Source organism: Euprymna scolopes, chromosome 21, assembly GCF_053919585.1.
Source record: "Euprymna scolopes isolate OS-2025 chromosome 21, ASM5391958v1, whole genome shotgun sequence".
NCBI lineage: Eukaryota > Metazoa > Mollusca > Cephalopoda > Sepiida > Sepiolidae > Euprymna > Euprymna scolopes.
The window spans coordinates 114,227,989-114,251,558 of record NC_136502.1 but is presented as its reverse complement, the minus strand read 5'-3'; the positions used below and the strand labels follow the sequence as shown (position 1 = coordinate 114,251,558).

Below are 23,570 nucleotides of genomic sequence, written 5' to 3'. Positions count from 1 at the left end.
GCTCGACAATATCGCCAGCCTCAACATTGTTTCTGTGGCCGTCTTCTCCATCTTCTCTTCTGGCTGTGTCATCTCTCACATTGGCTATTGCCAAAGGCTGTGCAATGCCTCACAAGTATATGAAAAATAATAAAACATAGAAAACACATTCTGTGGATGTCAATTAGGCTCTGGATACGTGTATGACACCATCATCGGAAAAGTCTGTCGAGGCCTCTTTTTTGTCGGTTGATCAGTTCATTTTTTCATCTCGATCTTGTAAAGATCTTTCAATTTGGTTCAAGCCACAACAAGTCTATGATTGTGTTTAACTCACAGTTCTTCTCTACTGTAACTGTCGTCAACTGTCACAAACCCTAGACTATCCGTAACTGTCCCCAACTGTCACAACAATAAAACTTATTTGAAAATATATTCATTTTTTTTTTTTTGTCCTAATCATCGAAAAATGAGCAATAATCCCACCTTAGTTTTCTTTTGTCTTTCTTGGTGAACAACTTCCTATCCATTGTCTTTCCACCAACCCTATTTCCTATACATTTATTCATTCATAAACTTATTTCCTCTTTTTATATTTTTTCCTCTTTTTCCTTTTCCTTGAGAATGTGGAAAAAATAAAATAGAATAAAACGACTCCACAGAAAACATAGAAAACACATTCTTTGGATATCAGTTGAGCCCTGGATACGTGTATGACTTTTTTTGTATATGCGTTTAAAATTTTTGTAGACTCTTGAAAATTCAGTCTATTATTGCTATGCATCTTATGAGATGACTAATCAATCTTTATGATTTCAGGTTCAAATGAACAGCTACAGCATGATTTGGAATACATCCTACTAAAGCCTGATTGTCACAACTGGTGAATTTCAACAATGCAATCTCGACGGGGGGACACGTTAGAAGAAGGATATGCAATAAAATTCTGTTTTAAATTTGGAAAACATGCCACAGAAACGTATGGAATGTTTCAGACAATCTTGCACGAATTGAGCATCAGCGTTTGTGTGGCATAAGAGATTCAAGGAAAGCACGGAGTCTGTAAGGAATGATGAGAGGTGTGGAAGGAGTAAGGAAATTAGAACACCAGATGTGATTGGCCAAATAAAGAATGTCGTGTGTCTATAGAGACAATAAGTGCACGGTTTGATGTCAGTGTGAGAACTTTACACACAATTATTCACGGGGAACTGAAGATGCGGAAGATTTGTGCAAAGTTTGTTCCAAGAGTGCTTAGAGAAGATCAGACTATTTTTTTTTTACACAGGCATCACCACATTATCAAGGCCAAGAAGCCACTCGAGTTAAAGAGTGTACAGTAGAAATTGGACAATATAGTAATCAATTCGGTAAATTTAACTTATATGGAACGGCTCATCAAGAACTTGTTTATGTTAGACTTGAAGACAACCATATTGTAGTCAGCCGGAAAGCAGGAAAACGGAAGACAATTCCACAGGCGTGCAGTTCTAAGAAAGAAGCTTTGTTCATGGAATCTACGTTTAGGTTTAGGCACAGATAAAGAGTGGGGGGAATTATTGATAGTGTTTTCAGCTAGACGAGTGTTTCTTGTGAAAGTTTGGAGAGGGGGGGGACAAGACAGTTCCTGACCCTCCCTATAGTTTAGACCTTGCTCCCTGTAACTTTTGGTTATTCCCTGAGCTCAAGCAAAACCTTAGAGATTGTCGTTATGAGATAATTGAAGAGATGAAAGAGGCTGTGACGGGGGTCACTGACACGCTCACATAAGAGGATTTCCATGGGGTCTTCCAGAAGTTGTTGGAATGGTACAACAAGTGCATTGCAGCCGGAGGAGATTACTTCAACGAGGACTAGAGCTTCATGTGTGTACAATCGATAAAAGTGGCGTGTATGAAAAAAGTCTGGAAACTGGATTTAAGGCACCTCATATGTATTTGATCTTTTCGGTCATGTTCATTACCAAACCTTGACCAACAATCCCATGTGAGCTTCCTTTTGTGTACCTTTGTGAACAACTTCATTACCATCGTTCTCATAATAAACCTATTTTCCCTTTCTTTTGCTTGCGTTTTCTTTTTCTCCCCCACTTCCAAACACTTGACAGAGGGGGTCGTATAACGCTGATAGGATCACACTCTCATGAACTTTAACTTATAAAAAGGTCAATTTTTTTTTAACTCTTCATGATCCGATGTCAAAAATGTCTTCATGTTTGCAATATAATACAAGATTCCAATTAATTTTAACTAACATTTATACCAGTAAACATATCCACACAAATTTTGCACTGTCACATGACTCAGCTAACCAATCAGATCACTTCCCTTCAAGTAGTATCACATGTTGCAGTAGATTTTGAATATCAACATAAATTTTTTATCTGATCTAATTATGCGTCAAATTATATTATTGTTGGAGGATCTTAAATGACGAGAATTTGAAGTGTCAGAATCCATCCATTTTCATATTTCTGATTAGATCACTGAAGTTAAGCAACACTGATCTTGGTCAATACCAAAATGAATGAACATTTGGGAATACCAGGCCCTACGTTAGAATGGCAAACCCTCCCTACATAAGATACATCCCTTGATGATGTCTTTAACAAATCTGTCAATATAATCTACTAATCTGCACACGAGTTGACACAACAGAACAACTGGATGGAAGTTCTGTTATCAATCATGTGGTGAAGCTTTCCAGAGAACGGGAGAGAGAGAGCATACAATTCGTTCATATTTTTTATATTTGCTAAGAATAATCCACACCCTATGCATATTTCTACTTTCGGCAGCTGCATAATTCTTGCTTCCTTTATTTTGTCCTTTAGTTCTCACATTCCATTGTATTTCTAAACGTTCATTCATTTTGATATTAGCCAAGCTTAGAGTTGCTTAACTTTGGTGATCTAATGAGAATCGGTGTGTCAACGTGATTATTGTATAAAACGAAAGTGTTTAATAATGTGAAAATAATTCAATTGTTTTCGTTAAACATTTTGAGGAATTTCATTTTTTTATGATAGTTCCCAACCACTGTGGTCCTGGATATGACCTTAAACTAAATCCGATGATGAGGCTCCAGCTTGTGGGCTTTGGGGAATATGGATCCACCCTTTAATTGCCATTGCTCCCAGGTCCACTCTGACCCAGAGTGGTAGTACCTGTTAGGATCCCAACTATGGGTTAAATAGAAACCGACTGAGAGGGAAAAATATATTCTATTAAAAATTTTTCTTCAAAATCACTGGCTTTAGCATTAAATAACCTGCCACCATGTAAAAAGGTTGGGAACTACTGATCTAAGCTCATAACCGAAGTGCGCACACCTGTGTGTCTGTGTGTTCGTTCACTACTTTCAGATTGAGGTGAGGAATGATGGTTGATTGGTTGTTTTTGTTTCACGGCATTTTTCCGGTTATTTAATGCTGAATCCAGTTATTTTGAAGAAATTTTTTTTAATAGAATATATTTGTTTTTCTTTTTTCGTTTTTTGTTTTTTTTTTCAAGTCGGTTTCTATTTAACCCATAGTTGGGACCCTAACAGGTACTACCACTCTGGGTCAGAGTGGACCTGGGAGCAATAGCAATTAAAGGGTGGCTCCACACCCCCTAAAGCCCGATATAGTTTAAGGTCATATCCAGGACGAGATGGGGAATGAGATTTCCTAGGAATGATCGATAAACTATCTAAATTATCAAATAAATTTGTATTTTTTCTTTTTTATTCAGTGAGGGAAGAGGGTGCCCAGTGAACTTGAGACCAACAAATTATTTTTTTTTTTAAATCAAACATAAATTATATTTTCGCTTCTATTATTTTGTCCTTTAGTCCTCACATTCCATGAGCGGTGTTTCTAGCAAAGAATTTCACTCTTTCCTATGCCAGCTTAGCATCAGACGTAATTTACATGAACAGAGTTTCTTCCCCCCAAAATTCTTATCTATGGAACATGCTACCACGGGGATTGCTTCCCTCCCGATTTCAACATCGCCATCTACAAATCCAGTGTCAGTAATAAAATGTGATTCGTTCATTATTTTCAATCCTCTCATAGTATCCTTCATCATTCAACTGACAATGTACTCATTTCGTTAACATTTATCAAAGCTAAAAAATCACTGGAGGATAAGTATTATTAGCTTAAAGAGACGAATAAACAGACATGCAGAACATAAAAAATATGCATGAAGGTTCGATATTTCACCTCCTACTTATTACAGCTTCTTCGGGGGAAGAAAGCGTAGTAGTACTGGCAAAACGGTATTTGTACAGAAACATGTAAGTGGTAGGATAGAAATGTTAAATGGAACTGAAGATAGGGGGGTGAGTAAGGGTGTGATAAACAGTAATAGATAAGCCAGGGTGGGAGGAGGAAGTATCCTGAATGGTAGGAGGAGGCAGTAGAAGAGTTGGCAGGTTAGTGTCAAAGGTTAGATTGAGTATGAAAGATAGAATGTGGGTCAGTATGCAAGATGTAAAGCCGGGTAAATTGTCCTAGGTTGCTAGGCGACGGATGAAGTGAATGGTCGATGATGTGTGGGAGTACTAGTTGCGATGAAATTTCATATTTTCAAAGCATCAGAGTAAAATTGAAAAAGGAAAGATAATTTTATTTGTTCTCTTAATTTCTTTATTAAATTAACTGAACTCCAAAATGAACTCTGACAAGAAATCAAAAAAATAAATAAAATTCGTTCTGTAAATCGCATGGCGTTATTTAAAAGAAAAAAAAAACAATCCTCTACTTTGATTCTTTTTATTAATGATTATTTTTTATTTATTTTTGTGTGAGTGTATGTTGATTTTAAAAACTACTAGCTGTACATACCCGGCGTTGCCAGGCACTGGGCAGAGGGTTTAGTCACATACTATTTAAAATACACCAAATATCCCAAGTTATTGCGATTTTCTTGAAAGTGGATCATATTTTGGTTCTTCGGAAGCATAAAACATAGTCATCTTTATCTATGAAATGCAAACAGGAAATAAAATCTGTCGAAATTTATCTTGCTTCCAGATAAATTCGACGCGTGAACAAAGCCAGCAAAAAAAAAAAAAATAAGAGGATAAAATTAAGAAAGAAATGGGAGTAAAGAAGTTAACACAGGTCTTGTTTGAAATGAAAAATAGGTTTTATTTACAGAAAACAGTTGCAAATTGTTTCCCTTTGCCGGCATTAACAAGAAACGCCAAAATAACGAAGACAAAACACGCTCGCAATATTACAGTAACAAAACAAAAAATGCTGGTTCTTCTATATAAAACAATGTTTTAACGGAAGGGTCGTTTGTTAACCCGACTACCACAGAAAATATTAAAGGTGAAAGTACTTCCGAAATAAAACCTTAAATAAAGGAACGTACTCACAAAAATGATGTTCAAAGTTCAAGCACCTTTTAAATTCGTTAAATTAAAGGCTAGCTGCTTGCTCCAAGTCTGTGGAAAGGGTCTGCGAAGCTTGTATAACTTCTTTGAATATGAGTTTCTTTCCCTGAAAACACTCTCTCCGCACAGTGCCCAATAGAAGTTGAAAGGAGAACCGCCTCGTCGCGTCTACTGTGTTGTACACTTGTACAGTTCTTCTCCTTGGAGGGAAATGCTTTAGGATTCACGCTCAGCTGATGGGATGCACGTCCTCCTGCCTAGCTGGCGAATTCGAAAAGGAAGGCCTCTTCTCGTGGACCTCAGCACAACGGAGCTAGCAGGGTTTTATTCCAAATCGTAGTAGTTTCGTACAAAAAAAAAGGACACGAAACCCAATCCAATAAAACAATATACATAAATATAAATCATGAACCAGCATAAAATATATAAGTATATACACAGGGGGGGGGAGTATACAATTGTTGGTGTAAAAACAGAAAAAAATTCCAACATCTCATAGCTTAAAGGGAAATAACTCATAGATTAAATGAAAACTTCCGTTTTTAAACGAAGCTAGTTTTGATTATAATGATAATGAAATTAAATTAAAAATACATGAATTAAATAACTTTATATAATATTTCTAAATAAAATACCTCAAACAATTACTAATTTCCATTAAAAATTGTACTAAAACAGGTTTTCTTTAACGTAATGTGCGTGTAGGATAACCTTGAATGTTGATTCCTTTTGAATAAAATGCACGTATAGAAACCATGCAGAAATAAAAATATATAAGAGTCCGTTTTCAGTATCAAAATCTATTTGTAAAACAGTGTGTATGTATGTATGTATATATTATATGGAAAAATGCGCGCATGAAAAGTAATATTCTTAAGATTTTATTAAACCTGGAAAAGTAAAGGACAAGAAATTCAACCTGGAAAAGTAAAGAACAAGATATTCTAGTAAAGTAAAAAATAAGAATTTTTTAGACTTAAAATATTGCAGCTAAAAATAAAATTCGAATATTGATAAATATTTTATTTATTATTTGCATATGTTGTTGTTTATTGTTGAGTTAGAAAGGGTGTCAGTCGCTGGATTGAACTTATTTCCCCCCTATTATTTGCATATATTTATGGAGTGAAAATTGTTTGAATAAAATTAATTCATTAGTTAGTTAGTTAGTAGATGGAATTAATAATTTTATAATTTACATAAAAATTAATAATTTTATTATATCATAATTAGGATCATTTAATTCATTTTTTAGCTGCAATATTTTAAGTCTAAAAAATTCTTATTTTTTACTTTACTAGAATATCTTGTTCTTTACTTTTCCAGGTTGAATTTCTTGTCCTTTACTTTTCCAGGTTTAATAAAATCTTAAGAATATTACTTTTCATGCGCGCATTTTTCCATATAATCCATGATTTTTCCAGGCATTGCTATTGTATTAATATATAAATTTATAATATTTATTAATGATTGTCAAAAAAAATTAGCTCTCAAATACACATTTATGCAATATTTATCATTCAATCACAGTAGTTCCGAGCCAGGGTCTCTACCGAGACTGCGGTTCATGAATTCGTGATCTGTATAGAGCGTAAACTAACAAAAAAGAAGATGGCACTCGGTGTCTTTTTAGATATTGTTGGAGCTTTTGACAACATACCCTTCAGTAGTATGTTCAAGTTGCTACGAGAACTCAATGTGCCACCAGTACTCATCCGATGGATTGAGTATATGGTGAGGCACAGAACAGTTCAAGTAGAACTACTGAGGGCAACTGTTAAAAGGGAAGTAGTTAAATGAACCCCCAAAGTGGGATTTTATCACCTTTACTATGGAACTGTATGCTGAATCCTCTTTTAAAGTTCGGTTTTTTAAATATAAAAAAACGATACACGGGATTGAACCTAAAATCTTTCCACCAACCCCCGGTACTCTAACCGTTACGCTAACATGTCATATTGGCAAAATCGCAGTAAAAAATATTTATATACAAAAAAGTTATGCAAAATAAAAAAAAGCGTTAGTCACTTATGTACTTACTCTCCTGTTTGTGAACCCACATATTTTGTTGTAACTTTTTTTCTACTGAACCAATTTTCGAAATTTTTTTTTTCAAAATGTAGCTAATGAGGTGTTCTATCCAACTATATAACCTGTTTGAAATTTGGTTGCGAACGGAATTAGTGGTGGGGGTTTGAATGTGTCTCGATTCATTCAATTTCGGACTTAAGCATATATTCAACCACTACCGTGGTTGAATGATAGGCAAAAGGGGCGAACGAACTCTTTTTCTGGGTCAACGGCCAACTAGCACCGTGTATATTTGTGTGTGTGTATATGTGTATTGGGGTGGAGAGGGCTCCCGTAAGCCGTGGTGAAGGCAACCTTTCTAGAAGCAAATCTCTGATTTAAAAAACCATAAAGCGGAAGACCATTACCCGCATTAACCTGGTCTGCAGTTTAATTTGTTGCTGGCTATCTTGCTTGTTGCTGGATCTCAACATTTTGAACCGAGAGAGAGACTTAGCTGTTGTACAAAGCTAAGACTCTGTAACATCATCTGTGTATAGATACTCCCTCAGGCATTTGGGCTCATGGATTTTAAATGTCTGAGGGAGTGGCACTCGTCTGACAAGACGTTGCAATCATCATCATATATATATAAAGCAGTCACCGCTTATCAAGGCCCGGAGGCCACTCGAGCATAAAATTAATGAGTGTACAAACAGTCAATGAGACAATATCGTAATAATCGTTAGTAGTGAAAACTTTGTAAATTGGATTACTTAAGCGAACAGTTCATCAAGAATTTGTTTACTTTGGACTTGAAGACGACTATATTGCAGTCAGTTGGAAAGCAAGGAAATGAAAGAGAGCTCCACAGGCGTGCAGTTTTAAGAAAGAAACTTTGTTCATGGAATCTACGTTTAAGTTCAAGCACAAATAAAGAGTGGGACAAATTATTGATAATGGTTTCAAGTAGACGAGTATTTTTGGTGACAGTTTGACGAGGGAGGGCCATAGATTGGAGCTCAGACGAGCACTTGCCATGAAAATAACGATAAAGTGGAGACAGGCTCGCAACGTCTCTTCTGTGGGAAAGAGGTTGCAGGGGTGGGAAAAGGGTATACCCCACTTGGCTACAAAGTTTATTTTGAACTCTATTAAGGCAGGATAAGGTGCTTTCAGCAGCTTCTGCCCAGATGTGGCAACAATACTCCATCCTTGGACATAGCTGGCTCTTATACAGGTAGAGCAGTGAGATATCTACTGGAGTGGTAGAACGATCCCACCATTTTCCCAGCAACCTTGACAATGTATTTGATGTATGCATTATGATATGCATTTCAGATCAGAAGTAAAGGTCAAACCCAGAAGCTTGTCAAAAAATGGAGCCTCCCAAAAAGCGAGAGCCATTCATTTCGATTGATGCCAGATGAGGATCAGAACGTTGATGATGTAAAGTTAGAAGCTTGGTATTAGATGCAGTGAAAGTAACCAACCACATCTTTTCCCATTGTACTATGTGCTCAAGATCAGAGGAGAGAGAATCAGAGAGAACTTGGTCATTTACAGCCTTTGAAGTGTTGTCATAGATGGTTGTGTCGTCAGCTTAAATATTAATCTAATTGTGAACAAACAAACAAACAGACAGGAATACAACTTTATTCAAGCAAGGACGCCATGACGATCTAGAGTTTTATAATTATATAGATACTAGTAGGCTACCAGGCGTTGCTCGGTAGTTAAATGCACAATAAATATTATATTTTAATTCATACAGAAACTAAAACATGTGCGTGCGAGTATTATGTGTTTTTAAACAGTTCACTTCTTGTAAATAAACAAAAAAGAAAATACTCGAGCTGAGCTCGAAAACAAAACTTGAAGACAGTAAATTAAGTACGATAACCATTAGGCCAGCTTGCCATGATCTTTAAGAAGTGTTTTCAAACCTATTTATTCTTAACATAAGTAATCTGTCATGTGAACGATTCACACATGCGCATTCATGAAACAGTTGATAAACAGCTAAAAATCCAATGATCCTCATGTACCAATAGCATTTTTTTCGGATAAAAATGGACTAAAAATTTTTCCACATGTCTGAATACCCTACATACCAAATCTCAAGTCTGTAAATCCAAAATTTATTGAGTATATCAGTTGAGAAGTGTCCCCACACACACACATGCATTCTCACTTTTATAGATGTATGGAATTGTTTTCCCCGCAGACATACATTGTTTCAGCCATTTTGTTTGTGTGTGTTTTTTGTGCAAAGCAGACACCTGGCCATTTCATCTTCTCTCGTCAGAATACAATTACATGCTTGTTTAATATTCGTTTTCTTTTTTCATTAGCAAGCAAAATATATTGACTATTTTTACTTCCCCTGAAGGCAAAATTAGAATATTTGATCAGATTGTCCCTGATTTTTGTTGAATTAATACAAAAACTAAAAGAAATTTGTATAAATCAGCTTGGTATGATCTGTGACTCACTTGATTCGCTAACAAGTATTCGTTTCTACAAGTGTTTCTAAAATCAAGTTTTTACAGAAAGAATCACCTGAAGGTTGCCAACATTTCTTTGTTGGCTCTGTCGATCTCAAGAGATCATGGAATTCTGCATTCTGATTCAGTCGGGTGGGGGTGGGGGCTTAGCTTGTGGTATGGCTGTGCAGGCCAATGCGGGAGTCACAGGACCTACCGCAGTCGTTGCAGATGTAGCCTTTCTGTCTCTCTGCCTGGATTGGGGTCGAAGCTAGATCTGTCCTCTCCTTTCTACGGGCATGCTTCTTCCGCCAACGTGGGGTTTTCCTCTCAGATGTCTCAGTCACATGCTGGACGATGGTCCGCCAACCCTCACAGTCTGAGGCAGCCGTCTCAAGCTTCGAGGGGTTGAAACTGCTGGCTCTGCATCTCTACAAATCTACTATAAGACCATGTATGGAGTGTTGTTGTCATATTTCAGCTGGTGAATTTCTGTCCCATTTGATCGTTCTTGATAAAGTTCAGAAACGTATCCGTAATTTGATAGGGCTCCATGTGATGTTGCTAGTCTCAGTCTTTTCTACAAATACTATTATGGCATGTGTTCTTCAGAATCTTTTGATCTATTCCCTGCTTCCTTTGTTGCAGTTCGTTTGATTCATTGGTCTAGTGGTCTCCATCTGCTTTGATACCTCTTGTAATACAACTTCCAGCAGCTTCTTTCCAAGAACTACAGGCTTATGGAACTCTCTTCCTATTAACTGTTTTCCTCCTTCTTTGATCTTTTCAAGACTAAAGTCAATAGACCTCTCCTGTGTTTGTGATAACTAGAGCTATGACAACAGCATATTATTTTCCTTGTTTTGATTCTCAGGTATATATCCGTTGATATCTTATGTTTTTATGTAGAATGATGTGATCCTCGGTTGATTAATTGTGTTTATGCTGTTGTCATAGTATTATATAGTGATGACCATCTTTAGTTCTTGTTAATTCCTAATGTCAAGTGGCTTCATGCTTTGCCTGAAGTGATTTCAATAAAAAAAAAAAAATACAGTAGAACCCCGGGATAAGTGGCCCTACGATACGTTTTTTTTTTTTTTTTTTTTTTTTTTCAGATTATGATATGGAATACAATACTTTCCTATCCCCTGGTTACGGTATTTGCCCCACCGTATGGTGTTATTTATTTGATTATATATATGTGTATTATATACTATATTATATTTTGTTACTAATTTTTAGTATGTACTGCATAAAATTTTAATTAGGCCCTGCCATACGGCGATTTCACCAACCTCGGAACAGATTAATGCCGTATCCCGGAGTTCTACTTTAAATGCAAATGATGTGACGGAACCAATTGGATTCAAACTTGTACTAACTAAATCGTCAGTCTGCCTAACTTAACTGTCGTCACCTCTCGGATAAAAACTAAACGATTTTTTTTTCTGTAGATCTGATTTTATCTTACTCATTTTTTAATGCAAAATATGTCAGAAAAATAATTCTAAACCAGAGAACTCATGTCAAATCTGTTGCTAAGGTCGCTAGAAAAATGTTTGAATCATTCTGTTGCTCTAGAAAGTATCTGACTCCTGACTCCATCTTCTACATGCATACTTCCTAAGATGGAGTAATCTTGTCACATTTGTGAAAGCGCCTCTCAGAACGTGCCTACCTGCATTGACATTATACAAAACCAACTTTGAAATCTAGTGAGGAACGTCCCCATCTCTTTAATACAAGATCTTTTCTCACAGAAAAGAGGTTGCTAGTCTTACTCTACTCTATCGTTATCATAGCAGGTGCTCTACTGAGTTCCAATCTATAGTTCCTTCCTGTAAAACTTTAACAAAAACTCGTCTACCTACAACCACTATAATCTTCCTTTCTGCCTCTGTGTATCTAAGCCTAAATAGAAATTCAATGAGCAAAGTTTCTTTCAAAGAACTACCTATCTGTGGAAAACAATATTATGGGGCTGCTTCCCGAGTGATTGTAACATGGTCATTTTCAAGTTTAATGTAAATAAAATCATGGTTAGCCGCCATCTTGAACAATCAAATTCTGCCCAGTTTCAACCATCATTACTAATTATCACGGTCAACCATCATTACTAATCATCACGGTCATGTCTCACCATCCATTATTCATTAACCCTTGTTCTCGAGTGACCTTTTGTAACATAAGTGTCAAAGGAAAGAAAGAAAAAAATCCGAGTCGCCATTTTTTTCTTTTTTAACATAACTCATTTATTACCATTTTTCTTTTTCCCCCGTTTCGCGACACCAGCTTAAAAGTCTCCCACTTCTGCTCCACTACATGCTGGCTGTAGACAGCCATTTCTTATACGTCCAACTTTTTCGACGGCACTCTTTCTTCTCTCTTCATTTTACACGTCCATCTCCTTCAGTTCCGACTTTGTTTCTCTCTGACCACATGGTGTCCTCTTTTTTCTTTTTCTTCAGACACAAGCCCGAGCACTCTTGTCAATTTGTATACGTATCCAAACGCTGCTTCTGCTGCTAATACAATCGTCTGCCATCCATCCTCTGGCTGCTGCTGCTGCTGATATTTTCATACACGCTCGTATAGATTCTTTATGCTTTGGGACTTGATAAGTGATGACTAGGACTAGGACAACAGCATATTCTTTTCATTGTTTTGACTCTCGAGTGTGTATCCGTTGATATCTTATATGCTTTTATAGGGTGATGTGGTTCTCAGTTGATTAACTGTGTCGGATATATACTAGAGAGTCAAAACAATAAAAAGAATATGCTGTTGTCATAGCCCTAGTAATGACTCATTAGCACACACAAAAACAATATGATAATTTTCAACGAATAACTTTGTAATTTTGTTCTCATATGTAAATTCTTGTAATTGAATATTTATTTATTGGAATTGAATGTTTATTTATTGGAATTGAATGTTTATATGGTGGAATTGAATGTTTATATGGTGGAATTGAATGTTTATTTATTGGAATTGAATGTTTAGATGGTGGAATTGAATGTTTATTTATTGGAATTGAATGTTTATATGGTGGAATTGAATGTTTAGATGGTGGAATTGAATGTTTATTTATTGGAATTGAATATTTATTTATTGGAATTGAATGTTTATTTATTGGAATTGAATGTTTATATGATGGAACTGAATGTTTATTTATTGGAATTGAATGTTTATTTATTGGAATTGAATGTTTATATGGTGGAATTGAATGTTTAGATGGTGGAATTGAATGTTTATTTATTGGAATTGAATGTTTATATGGTGGAATTGAATGTTTATTGGAATTGAATGTTTATTTATTGGAATTGAATGTTTATTTATTGGAATTGAATGTTTATTTATTGGAATTGAATATTTATTTATTGGAATTGAATGTTTATTTATTGGAATTGAATGTTTATATGATGGAACTGAATGTTTATATGATGGAACTGAATGTTTATTTATTGGAATTGAATGTTTATATGGTGGAATTGAATGTTTATTTATTGGAATTGAATGTTTATTTATTGGAATTGAATGTTTATTTATTGGAATTGAATGTTTATTTATTGGAATTGAATGTTTATTTATTGGAATTGAATGTTTATATGGTGGAATTGAATATTTATTTATTGGAATTGAATGTTTATTTATTGGAATTGAATATTTATTTATTGGAATTGAATGTTTATATGGTGGAATTGAATGTTTATTTATTGGAATTGAATGTTTATATGGTGGAATTGAATGTTTATTTATTGGAATTGAATGTTTATTTATTGGAATTGAATGTTTATATGGTGGAATTGAATGTTTATTTATTGGAATTGAATGTTTATTTATTGGAATTGAATGTGTATATGGTGGAATTGAATGTTTATTTATTGGAATTGAATGTTTATTTATTGGAATTGAATGTTTATATGGTGGAATTGAATGTTTATTTATTGGAATTGAATATTTATTTATTGGAATTGAATGTTTATATGGTGGAATTGAATGTTTATTTATTGGAATTGAATGTTTATTTATTGGAATTGAATGTTTATATGGTGGAATTGAATATTTATTTATTGGAATTGAATATTTATTTATTGGAATTGAATATTTATTTATTGGAATTGAATGTTTATTTATTGGAATTGAATGTTTATAAAACTGTTAAACTTTTAAAAAAATTGTAACTTTGCTTTAGTGAAATTATTATTATTATTTTATTAAAATCTGAAAATTCAAAAATGCTAAACTTTAAAAAATTTTTAAACGTTGCTTTAGTGAAATGATTATTTTATTTTTTTTAGTTTTCATGTTATTGAAAAGCAAAAGATTATTTTGTAGACGGACAAATCGGATTATCTTTTTCCAGTGTTGGGTTTTCGTTTCTCTTGATACCTTTGAAAATCAGAAAATCTACTTAAAATCACTTGATAAAAGCTTTTGGTTAAAAATAAAATTCAAAAAAATTTTTTTCTAATATTTTTTATCTTAAAACTATTTATGAGGTTTTCCTCTTATTTTGAGAGACATTAGATGCCATTTAAAAATGTGTCTGAAGAATGAAGAGTTTATTGCGAAGCAAGGGTTACTCAATATTAAACTGCATCTCTTCAAATTGGCCTGCTCATAACCAGTGTCAAGAATAAATATCAAACTACAAGAAGCAATACTGAGATATGTGGTGCTTGATTGTTTCTTCCGGGCTAGTTACATAACCGAAACTTGTGGGGATAATTGAGTGCATACCTATACCCAGGGATATTAGAGGAAGTAGCATGTACCTGTTCGTCCATTTAAGCATTGGCCAGACTCAACATTGCTTAACTTTAAAAGATTTTCATGTACATACTTTATTTGTAAAATATATCAAGTGTTGGAAAGTGGGAGAGTAAAAAGAACATGTATGATAAAAGACAAGAGGAAATAGGTTTATCGGTAGAACAATGAATAGGAAATGGTTCACAAAGGCACACAAAAGGAAGCTGAAATAGAATTATTGGTCAATGTGTGACAACATGAATAAAATATATATTTAGTTTACAGCCAGTTTTTGGTGTAGCTGTGAATTTTGAGACAGTTTATGACGGTTGAGGACAGTTGTGAATTGGACACCGCCGATAGCATGTTTGGGCTGGGAGGAGATACAGATGTGGAATTTAGCGTTCAGAATGTTGATAGTATCACACACACAGTGCAACTGATATTTGCAGAATATGTCAGAATTTATTTTATTTTTATTTTTGTAAGACTGCTCACGCCTTCAGCAGTTGTCAATGTGTGAGAGACGATGACACGGCCAGAACGAGAAAAGAAGATGAAAGAGAAAACTACAGAAACAGCGTTGGGATCCACGATTTTTGGGGGAGCGGGGGGAGGGGGATAGCACACGTGGTAACACAGTCGCAACATTGCTTAACTTTGGATTTTCATTTGCGTGCATTTATTTGTTTTATTATGATCTGTTTGCTTGTGCTTGCCTTGTTGCTTTCAATTGAAATCATGTGACAACACACCTCTTTCATACCAAAGTAACGTGTTTAGTACTGCTGTCTTTTGTTCTATAGGAAGGGGAGGGGGGAATCGCATGTTAGGAGAAGAGCAATTATCAGTTCCGTGCCCCGGGCATCAAAGATCAAAGTGTAGTATCTGTTCCAGCGGTCAAATGGGCCTTTGTCCTGTAAGTGCCTGCTCATTGGCTGATTAGGAAGGGTGCGGTGGATACTAGAAAGCTGATTGGCTAACAAAAAACTCAATAGAAGGTGCATATATAAAAATGCGAGACAACCATTAAACTCTCGCATAAGCCTGATAAATCCTAGTGTGGATGAAACGTGGAGTATTCTGTGTGGCTTAATCGCCATATATATTTTATAACTTACTAACTAGCTCTACCTACATATTGAGCACCGTTGAAGTAAATACTTAAAGTTTACGCATAAATTTATACTTTCGTATATTAATTTTATGTGAGTAAATGAAGTAGTTATATATATATATATATATATATATATATATGTGTGTGTGTGTGTAGGATGAACTACTTTACTCAAGAGAAGAATGAAAAATGATTTTGATATGTAATATTTTCTTAACATTTAAATAAACTTGCTGATTTACAATGCGTAGGTTAGTTAGTAAAGTTATACTGTCTTTAGGATGTGTGTGTTTTGCAGAAACGTGCAGTCCTCAACCAGCATAAATTCTTATCGACAATCAAGACCCTGAGGCGTGATATATTTTAGACATAATATATTTTAACGTGAAAAGGAAAAAAAATATCAGAAACAGAATGAAGACAAGGCAGAGACGAGGAGTTTATTCAAATTTAAAGAGTGCCGTAGCTTAAATAATGTGCAAAAAAAGATATTTGAACATAAAACAATACAAGTTATGCAATATAATCGCACAGTTATGAGAGGTCATATGGATATTTTCACGTGATTAGGAGGTAAAGAGTTCGTTTAGATAAAATAAAATAATGTTAAAATAAAATAATGTTAAAATAAAATATAATTAAAATAAAATAATGTTAAAATAAAATAATGTTAAAATAAAATAATATTAAAATAAAATAATGTTAAAGTAAAATAATGTTAAAATAAAATAATGTTAAAATAAAATAATGTTAAAATAATGTTAAAATAAAATAATACTAAAATAAAATAATACTAAAATAAAATAATGTTAAAATAAAATAATATTAAAATAAAATAATGTTAAAATAAAATAATGTTAAAATAAAATAATATTAAAATAAAATAATGTTAAAATAAAGTAATACAAAAATAATACTAAAATAAAATAATATTAGAATAAAATAATGTTAAAATAACATAATGCTAAAATAAAGTAATACAAAATAATACTAAAATAATACTAAAATAAAATAATGCAAAAATAAAATATTAAAATAAAATAATGTTAAAATAAAATAATACTAAAATGAAATAATGTTAAAATACAATAATATTAAAATAATGTTAAAATAAAATAATGTTAAAATAAAAATACTAAAATAAAATAATGTTAAAATAATGCTAAAATAAAATAGTGTTAAAATAATGTTAAAATAAAAAATACTAAAATAAAATAATACTAAAATAAAATAATGTTATGTTAAAATAATGCTAAAATAAATATTAAAATAAAATAATGCTAAAATAAAAAATACTAAAATAATACTAGAAAAAATAATGCTAAAATAAAAAGTACTCAAAGAAATACTAAAATAAAATCATATTGAAATTAAAAATACTAAAATAATGCTAAAATTCAAAGTCTGCTTGTTAGATTATGCCGGGGCGGCACTGGATTACCTTGCTAATAATACTTTATTTAGGAAATCGACTATTATTATTAAAAATAAAATGTTAGATAATGAACATTATTTGTCGGTATGTTGAATTAGTTCGTGTACAAAGACAAATATGTTTATAGGTTTTGGAATTTACAATGGGTCTTGGAGAACAATAAATAAAAGAACCAGGAATGCGACCCTGAGGAAATGAATGTTAAAATACTCAAATAAATATGTTTCCAAAATAACAGATCGGAATAGAGAAAACGTGATTCAAAGTCACAAGTTAAAAGATATGTAGATGTATTCGGCATATAAAAACGGACATCAAAGGGAATATGATGATGAAAAAACAGATGACAGTTCTTCTATAACGGTTATAGTGAAAAAGTGATAAGGATAGATTTGAGAGAAACAGAATAAAATAAAGACCTGGCCAGAGATGGGTTAGTTTGAAAGTCAGTTTCTAAAAGCAGTCCAACACATGCCAGCATGTAAAACACATTAAACTAAATATGATGATGATGATTAATTTTGATGATCGTTCAAGAACCAGTGTTTCGGCATGGTTTGGCAATATATAGCTCTACTATTATATAAAAGGAACTTTGTGTGTGAATCGTTTCCTATGGACTCCTAAACGGTTGGGCCGATTTTTATTAAATTTCACATGAAAGTTCTTTGTGTCTGGCAGTGTTTTTAGACGAGTTTTGTAAGGCGAATTTAACCAAAGTTAACATCTTACACAGTGAATTTGAGAAGTTTTATCACAGCACAAGCAGTACGGCTTGGCCTATAAAATCAACAGTAGGTTCTTTTATATGACAGAGGCCTGTTCGAAATGTTTATGTTTAGAGCAATTGGAGTATGATACATGACTTTTGTATTTTAAACTTACATTCAAGCCATTATATATAAAAATAATTTTATAAAATAAATAGTAGGTTTTCTACAGTGCAATGTTGAGCACAATGTATTGTGAAATAAGTAACTGCGGGGAGACCTGTTCAGATTCCTTCCGGTGCACTGTAATGGGTCCCCAACTAGAGCAGTTAATCAATTTGATTGAAAAAATGGTTGATTTCACTAATTTCGGTGACAATAAAAGTATGGAAATGTCAAACATTCGGAACATAGTGCATGTGAGCGTGTGGGGAAAATAGCAGCAGCAGCCGAAAAAAAGCACATATGCAAATTAGGATGTGTACGCAAGAAAAAAAAGGAAGAAGGAGAAAAAATATACCACGTGCTCGTGAAAAAAAGCAAACATTGACGTCGAAGAAAATGGACATGTAAAGTCGAGGTCCAGAATGGGTCATCTGTGGCCGGTATGTGGTCGGAAGAAGGAAAAACACGACGGGCTAGATGGACATGTGGCTGTGAAAGACCTTTTAAGTGATATCGAGACGGGAGTGTAACGGTAATAAATGCTTTTGTTAAAAAAAAAAAAAAAAAAATGCTGAGCCGGATTTTTATTTATTTCTTTCCAGCTTTATTTTTATGAATTACTAAAGTAAAGTGTTTGGTTTGGTTGTTTGTTTTTGTTTTACGGCATATCAACCATTTTCGGGTTATCTAATGCCGAATCCAAAGATTTTGAAGAAATTTTTTTTTTATAGAATATATTTGTTGTTTCCAAGTCAGTTTCTATTTAACCCATAGTTGGGACCCTAACAGGTACTACCACTCCGGGTCAGAGTGGGCCTTGGAGCAATGGCAATTAAAGGGTGGCTCTACACTCCCCAAAGCCTGCAAACTGGGGACTCACCATTGGATATAGTTTAAGGTCATATCCAGGACCATAAAGTATAGTGTAACGGCACATAAGGTTACATATATGATGTTGATCATCATTCAATCCCGGGCAAAATATGGTAGTCCTGCTAGCATGTGTATATATATTGTGTGTGTGTGTGTGTGTGTGTGTGTGTGTGTGTGTGTGTGTGTGTGTGTGTGTGTTTGTGGTGGTGGGGGAATACCTTAAATCAAAGGGAATAAAACATTTCCATGCTTTTAAACATAAATACTGAAATGACAAAGGAGCGAATCTATTCCGACGAATTCCTTTGTTTTTGCATGCCAACAAAATCTTATGTAGATTCAATACTACACTAGGTTTTCCCCTTACTCGCAGAGTTTAATTTGGAAATGATATTAATAAAACTTCCGAATGAGTGCACGCTTCCCTCCGATTACATTCCAGATAAAGAAGATCCCAATAGAATAAAATGGCTAAAGAGAGTGATCCACTTCCGATTGACTAATTTCGTTCTCCTTTGATGAAAAGAGAGCTTTATAAAAACTATAGATTTTTTTTATATATATTAAAGAATTCTTTTTTTTTTTTTTTTATGAAAGGATTTTTTTTATATGAAAGGATTTAGTTTGAATTCAAATTGTGTGTAAGGAATAAAGATTGATCTCTGCTTATATGAAATTGGAAAGAAAAGCTTGCATATAAGAATTTGTGTGTGTGTGTGTGTGTGTGTGTGTGAATCTATCTATCTATCTATCTATCTATTTATGTAAATGGGATTATTTTATCTAACTAGCCTAGGTGCCCGGGTGTGTTGAGGTGTGTTGAGGTGTGTTGAGCAAAAACAAAAAAAAAAAAGTGGGAGTAGGCAGGCAGGCTCGAATCCGTACCACGAAGAAGGAAAAGAACGTGAAAAAAAAAAACATGACGGCTTTGCTATTGCCCCCATCGTCAAACTGGAAGCGACGTAGGTATAAATTAAGGCTAGACAATCGAAAAGAGGGGATGACTTTCGAAAATATCGGCGAAAAAAAGCAACCCCTCCCTGTAGAAAAGTACCCATTTGAGGGTGAAGAAATTAATGTTTTTTGGCCAATTTTTCGTTCTAAGGATCCAGCCTCAAAACGATCCCTGTTTCATGAAAATCCGTCGCCCCTGTCGATTGTTTTAGACATACATACATACATACATACATACATACATTTAAACAGACAAGTGAGATTTATATTATAGACTAGCTTGGGTGCCAGGCTATGCTCGGGTGTTTGTAGGTGTGTGTTGAGCAAAAAAAAAAAAAAAAAAATAAAAATAAATAAATAAAGTGGTAGTAGGCAGACAGGCTCTAACCCGTACTGCGAAAGAAGAAAAAGAAAGTGAAAAAAAAAAAAAACGTGACGCGTTAGCTGTCGCGCCCATCGTCAAACCGGAAGTGACATAGGTTTAAATTAAGGCTAGACAATCGAAAAGAGGGGATGACTTTCGAAAATATCGGCGAAAAAAGCGATCACTCTCTGTAGAAAAGTGCCCAGTTGAGGGTGAAGGATACATGTTTTTGCCCAATTTTTCGATATTTGTTGCCCTAAGGGTCGAGCTTCGAAACGAAACTAACCTCGTGAAAATTCATCGCCTCTGTCGATTGTTTTTGAGACATACATACATTTAAACAGGCAGGTAAGATTTATATTATAGATTACTAGCAGACGGCCCAGTGTTGCCCGGTTACAAGATACACTTAAATATGATATTTTAATTTATGCAGATTACATATTTATTATTATAGAGACGTTCTCTATCTATTATTATATTGAACCTAATATATAGTAGTGAGATCAAAAAAATATTTATATATATATATATATATATATATATATATATATATTAAAGTTAAAAGTATTCAGGAGATAAAACACATGAATTAAAACGAGGTTATTAAGAGTGCTCAATAAAAAAAAAAAAAGAGCAAAATATAATCTTTTTATTTATATAGACAAATATTACCTAGTCGCTACACTGAACATTTTTTTTTTTTTACCTTTTCTCCACGTTAAAAAAACGACCCTGGTGTCTAACTCTGTCCCGTGGGGAGGCATTGTAAATAGGTACACTGAACATGCTATAGTGTTTTGGACAAATTGGATTGCAAGAAACCAAAAGTCACTCGTCAGGCGACGTAAAAATGTTTATTTGCCATCGAAGACACCTGGTTCAAAAGTGGAATAAGTGAAATATATTTTTTTAATTATGAAAATAAAATATTAAAACGCTAAAATTTAAGTGGGAGGGATGATATTAAGTGACATTTTAGACTCAAACTGTCCGAAAAATAAAAAAACAAAACAATTTTCATTGTTTCAGCTGTTTTGAAAGCTTTCCAATTTGATTATATGCATTGTCACACTGGGCTTATTTTGGACTCCAGTCTCTCTAAAGAACTATATTCGCATTTCGGCTCAACTTCAGAGGATTTTTATGCAAGCTGAAATATTATGCACAGTTTGTTTATATATTTTTTACATATCCAACATTTTTTCACTTCTTTTTTTATTTGGCAATTTATAACAATAAATTATGGTTTCACTTAATGCCTTAACCAGCAAATTCTAGTATTGCTACAAATATAATTTGCTGATTTCTTTATGTCCTCTGATGAGAAGAATAATAAGAATAGCATTCTTTGAAACTCCACGGAATAAGGACTTTGTAAATTGTTTTTTGGAGTATTCAGTTGAACAATAAATTTTGATTGTGAAGTTCAATTTACAGTTTTAATTTTCTTTCTCTTATATACAGGGTGTACATGTAGCCAGATTTTGTGGGCACCCTATATATATATATATATATATATATATATATATATATATATATATATATATACAAACACGTATGTGTGTATATACATGTATGTATATATATATATATGTGTGTATATATATGTATGTATATATATATATATATATGTGTATATATATGTATGTATATATATATATATATATATATATATATATATATACAAACACGTATGTGTGTATATATATGTATATATATATATATATACAAACACGTATGTGTGTATATATATGTATATATATATATATATATACAAACACGTATGTGTGTGTATATATATATATATATATATATACAAACACGTATGTGTGTGTATATATATATATATATATATATATATATATATATATATATATATATACAAACACGTATGTGTGTGTGTGTGTATACAGGGTGCCCACAAAGTCTGGCTACATAATCTACAGGATGCTTCCACAAAGCCTGGCTACATAATGTAGCCAGACTTTGTGGACACCCTATATATATATATATATATATATATATATATATATATAGGCGAGGTTCAAAGGCTAAGGAATGAGGGTGGAGAGTTGTATTTTTTAGTCTTGATCTCACTACTATATATTAGGTAAAATATAATAATCAATAGAGAATTGTCTCAACAGTAATAAATACGCAATCGGCATAAATTAAAACATCATATTTAAACGTATTTTATGACCCGGCAACGCTAGAGGGCATGCTAGTATATAATCAATCCTCATCTCAAAAATTCAGAACAGGAAGTAAATATATAAAAGAAAAAAAAAACTGTCATAAAAAAAAAACAGATTTATCTCAAGTTGTACCAGTTAGTTGGTGTTGTATGCATACGAATTGAAGTAAGACTACAAAAAACGATTAAGCGTAATTAGTTTGGATATTATAAAACTTGAGTAAAGGGTGTTCGATTCAAATAATACACTTAGGAATGTCCGCATAATGAATAAAGTTATAAATAAAATGACAGTCTTCTGGAGATTGAAGGTTCAATTCTCAATGCCAACGATACTAATAATCTATATATATAAATCTCACCTGTCTGTTTAAATGTATGTATGTATGTATGTATGTACGTATGTATGTCTACCTAAAACTTTCAACAGAGGCGACCGATTTTCACGAGATCGGTATCGTTTTGAAGCTCGACCCTTCAGATGACAAATATCGAAAAATGAGCAAAAAACATTAATTCTTTCACCCTCAACTTGACACTTTTCTACAGGGAGGGGTTTGACGATGAACGCAATGGCAAATACGTCACTTTTTTCACGTTTTTTTTTCCTCCTTAGCGGTATAGGTTCGAGCCTGCCTGCCTCCAACAATTTTTAGGGGTTTGCTCAACACACCTCTTCAAACACCCGGGCAACGCCAGGCATCCAGACTAGTATAAATATAAATTAAGAATTCTATCCGCCCCCTCCTTTTCTACCTCTTTCCATCTTCCCTCCTTTGACTTGCATGAAAGATGACAACTTTTGAAGAAATAAACTTTATTTTGTGACGTCATCCATATTTATATTTAGATAAATATTTTTCATGCGTGATTATGATTTAGTCCACCACTATTATCTAAGTCATTCGTCGATTCCCTTTATTTTGTAATCATTTACCCTTTATTTACATTATTTGCACCCAGTATGCACGGTGACAGGATATGAGCAAATTTTGTAGAGTATATAACAAATAGTGGCCCAGTGGATTACGGGTAGCCTCGTAACCTTATGCTTTGATACGAATGGCGCACCATTTATACACAAACACTTTGTCCTGTTTGTTAACCGTTATAGGTAATAGCAAGAAC

General features: G+C 33.5%; 1 protein-coding gene across 2 annotated transcripts in view; it reads left to right on the top strand.

The window, feature by feature from the left end:
- Nucleotides 1-23,570, top strand: part of LOC145242662 (protocadherin-17-like) — a 397,110-nt gene that overhangs the window by 330,151 nt on the left and 43,389 nt on the right. The window contains exon 4 of one of the 2 annotated variants that reach the window (XM_080105794.1): nucleotides 12,338-13,103. The exons of the other annotated variant lie outside the window; for it this stretch is intronic. The gene's annotated coding sequence lies outside the window, so the exon portion shown is untranslated. Of the gene's footprint in view, nucleotides 1-12,337; nucleotides 13,104-23,570 lie in introns of those variants that run through there. 2 annotated transcript variants of the gene reach the window in all.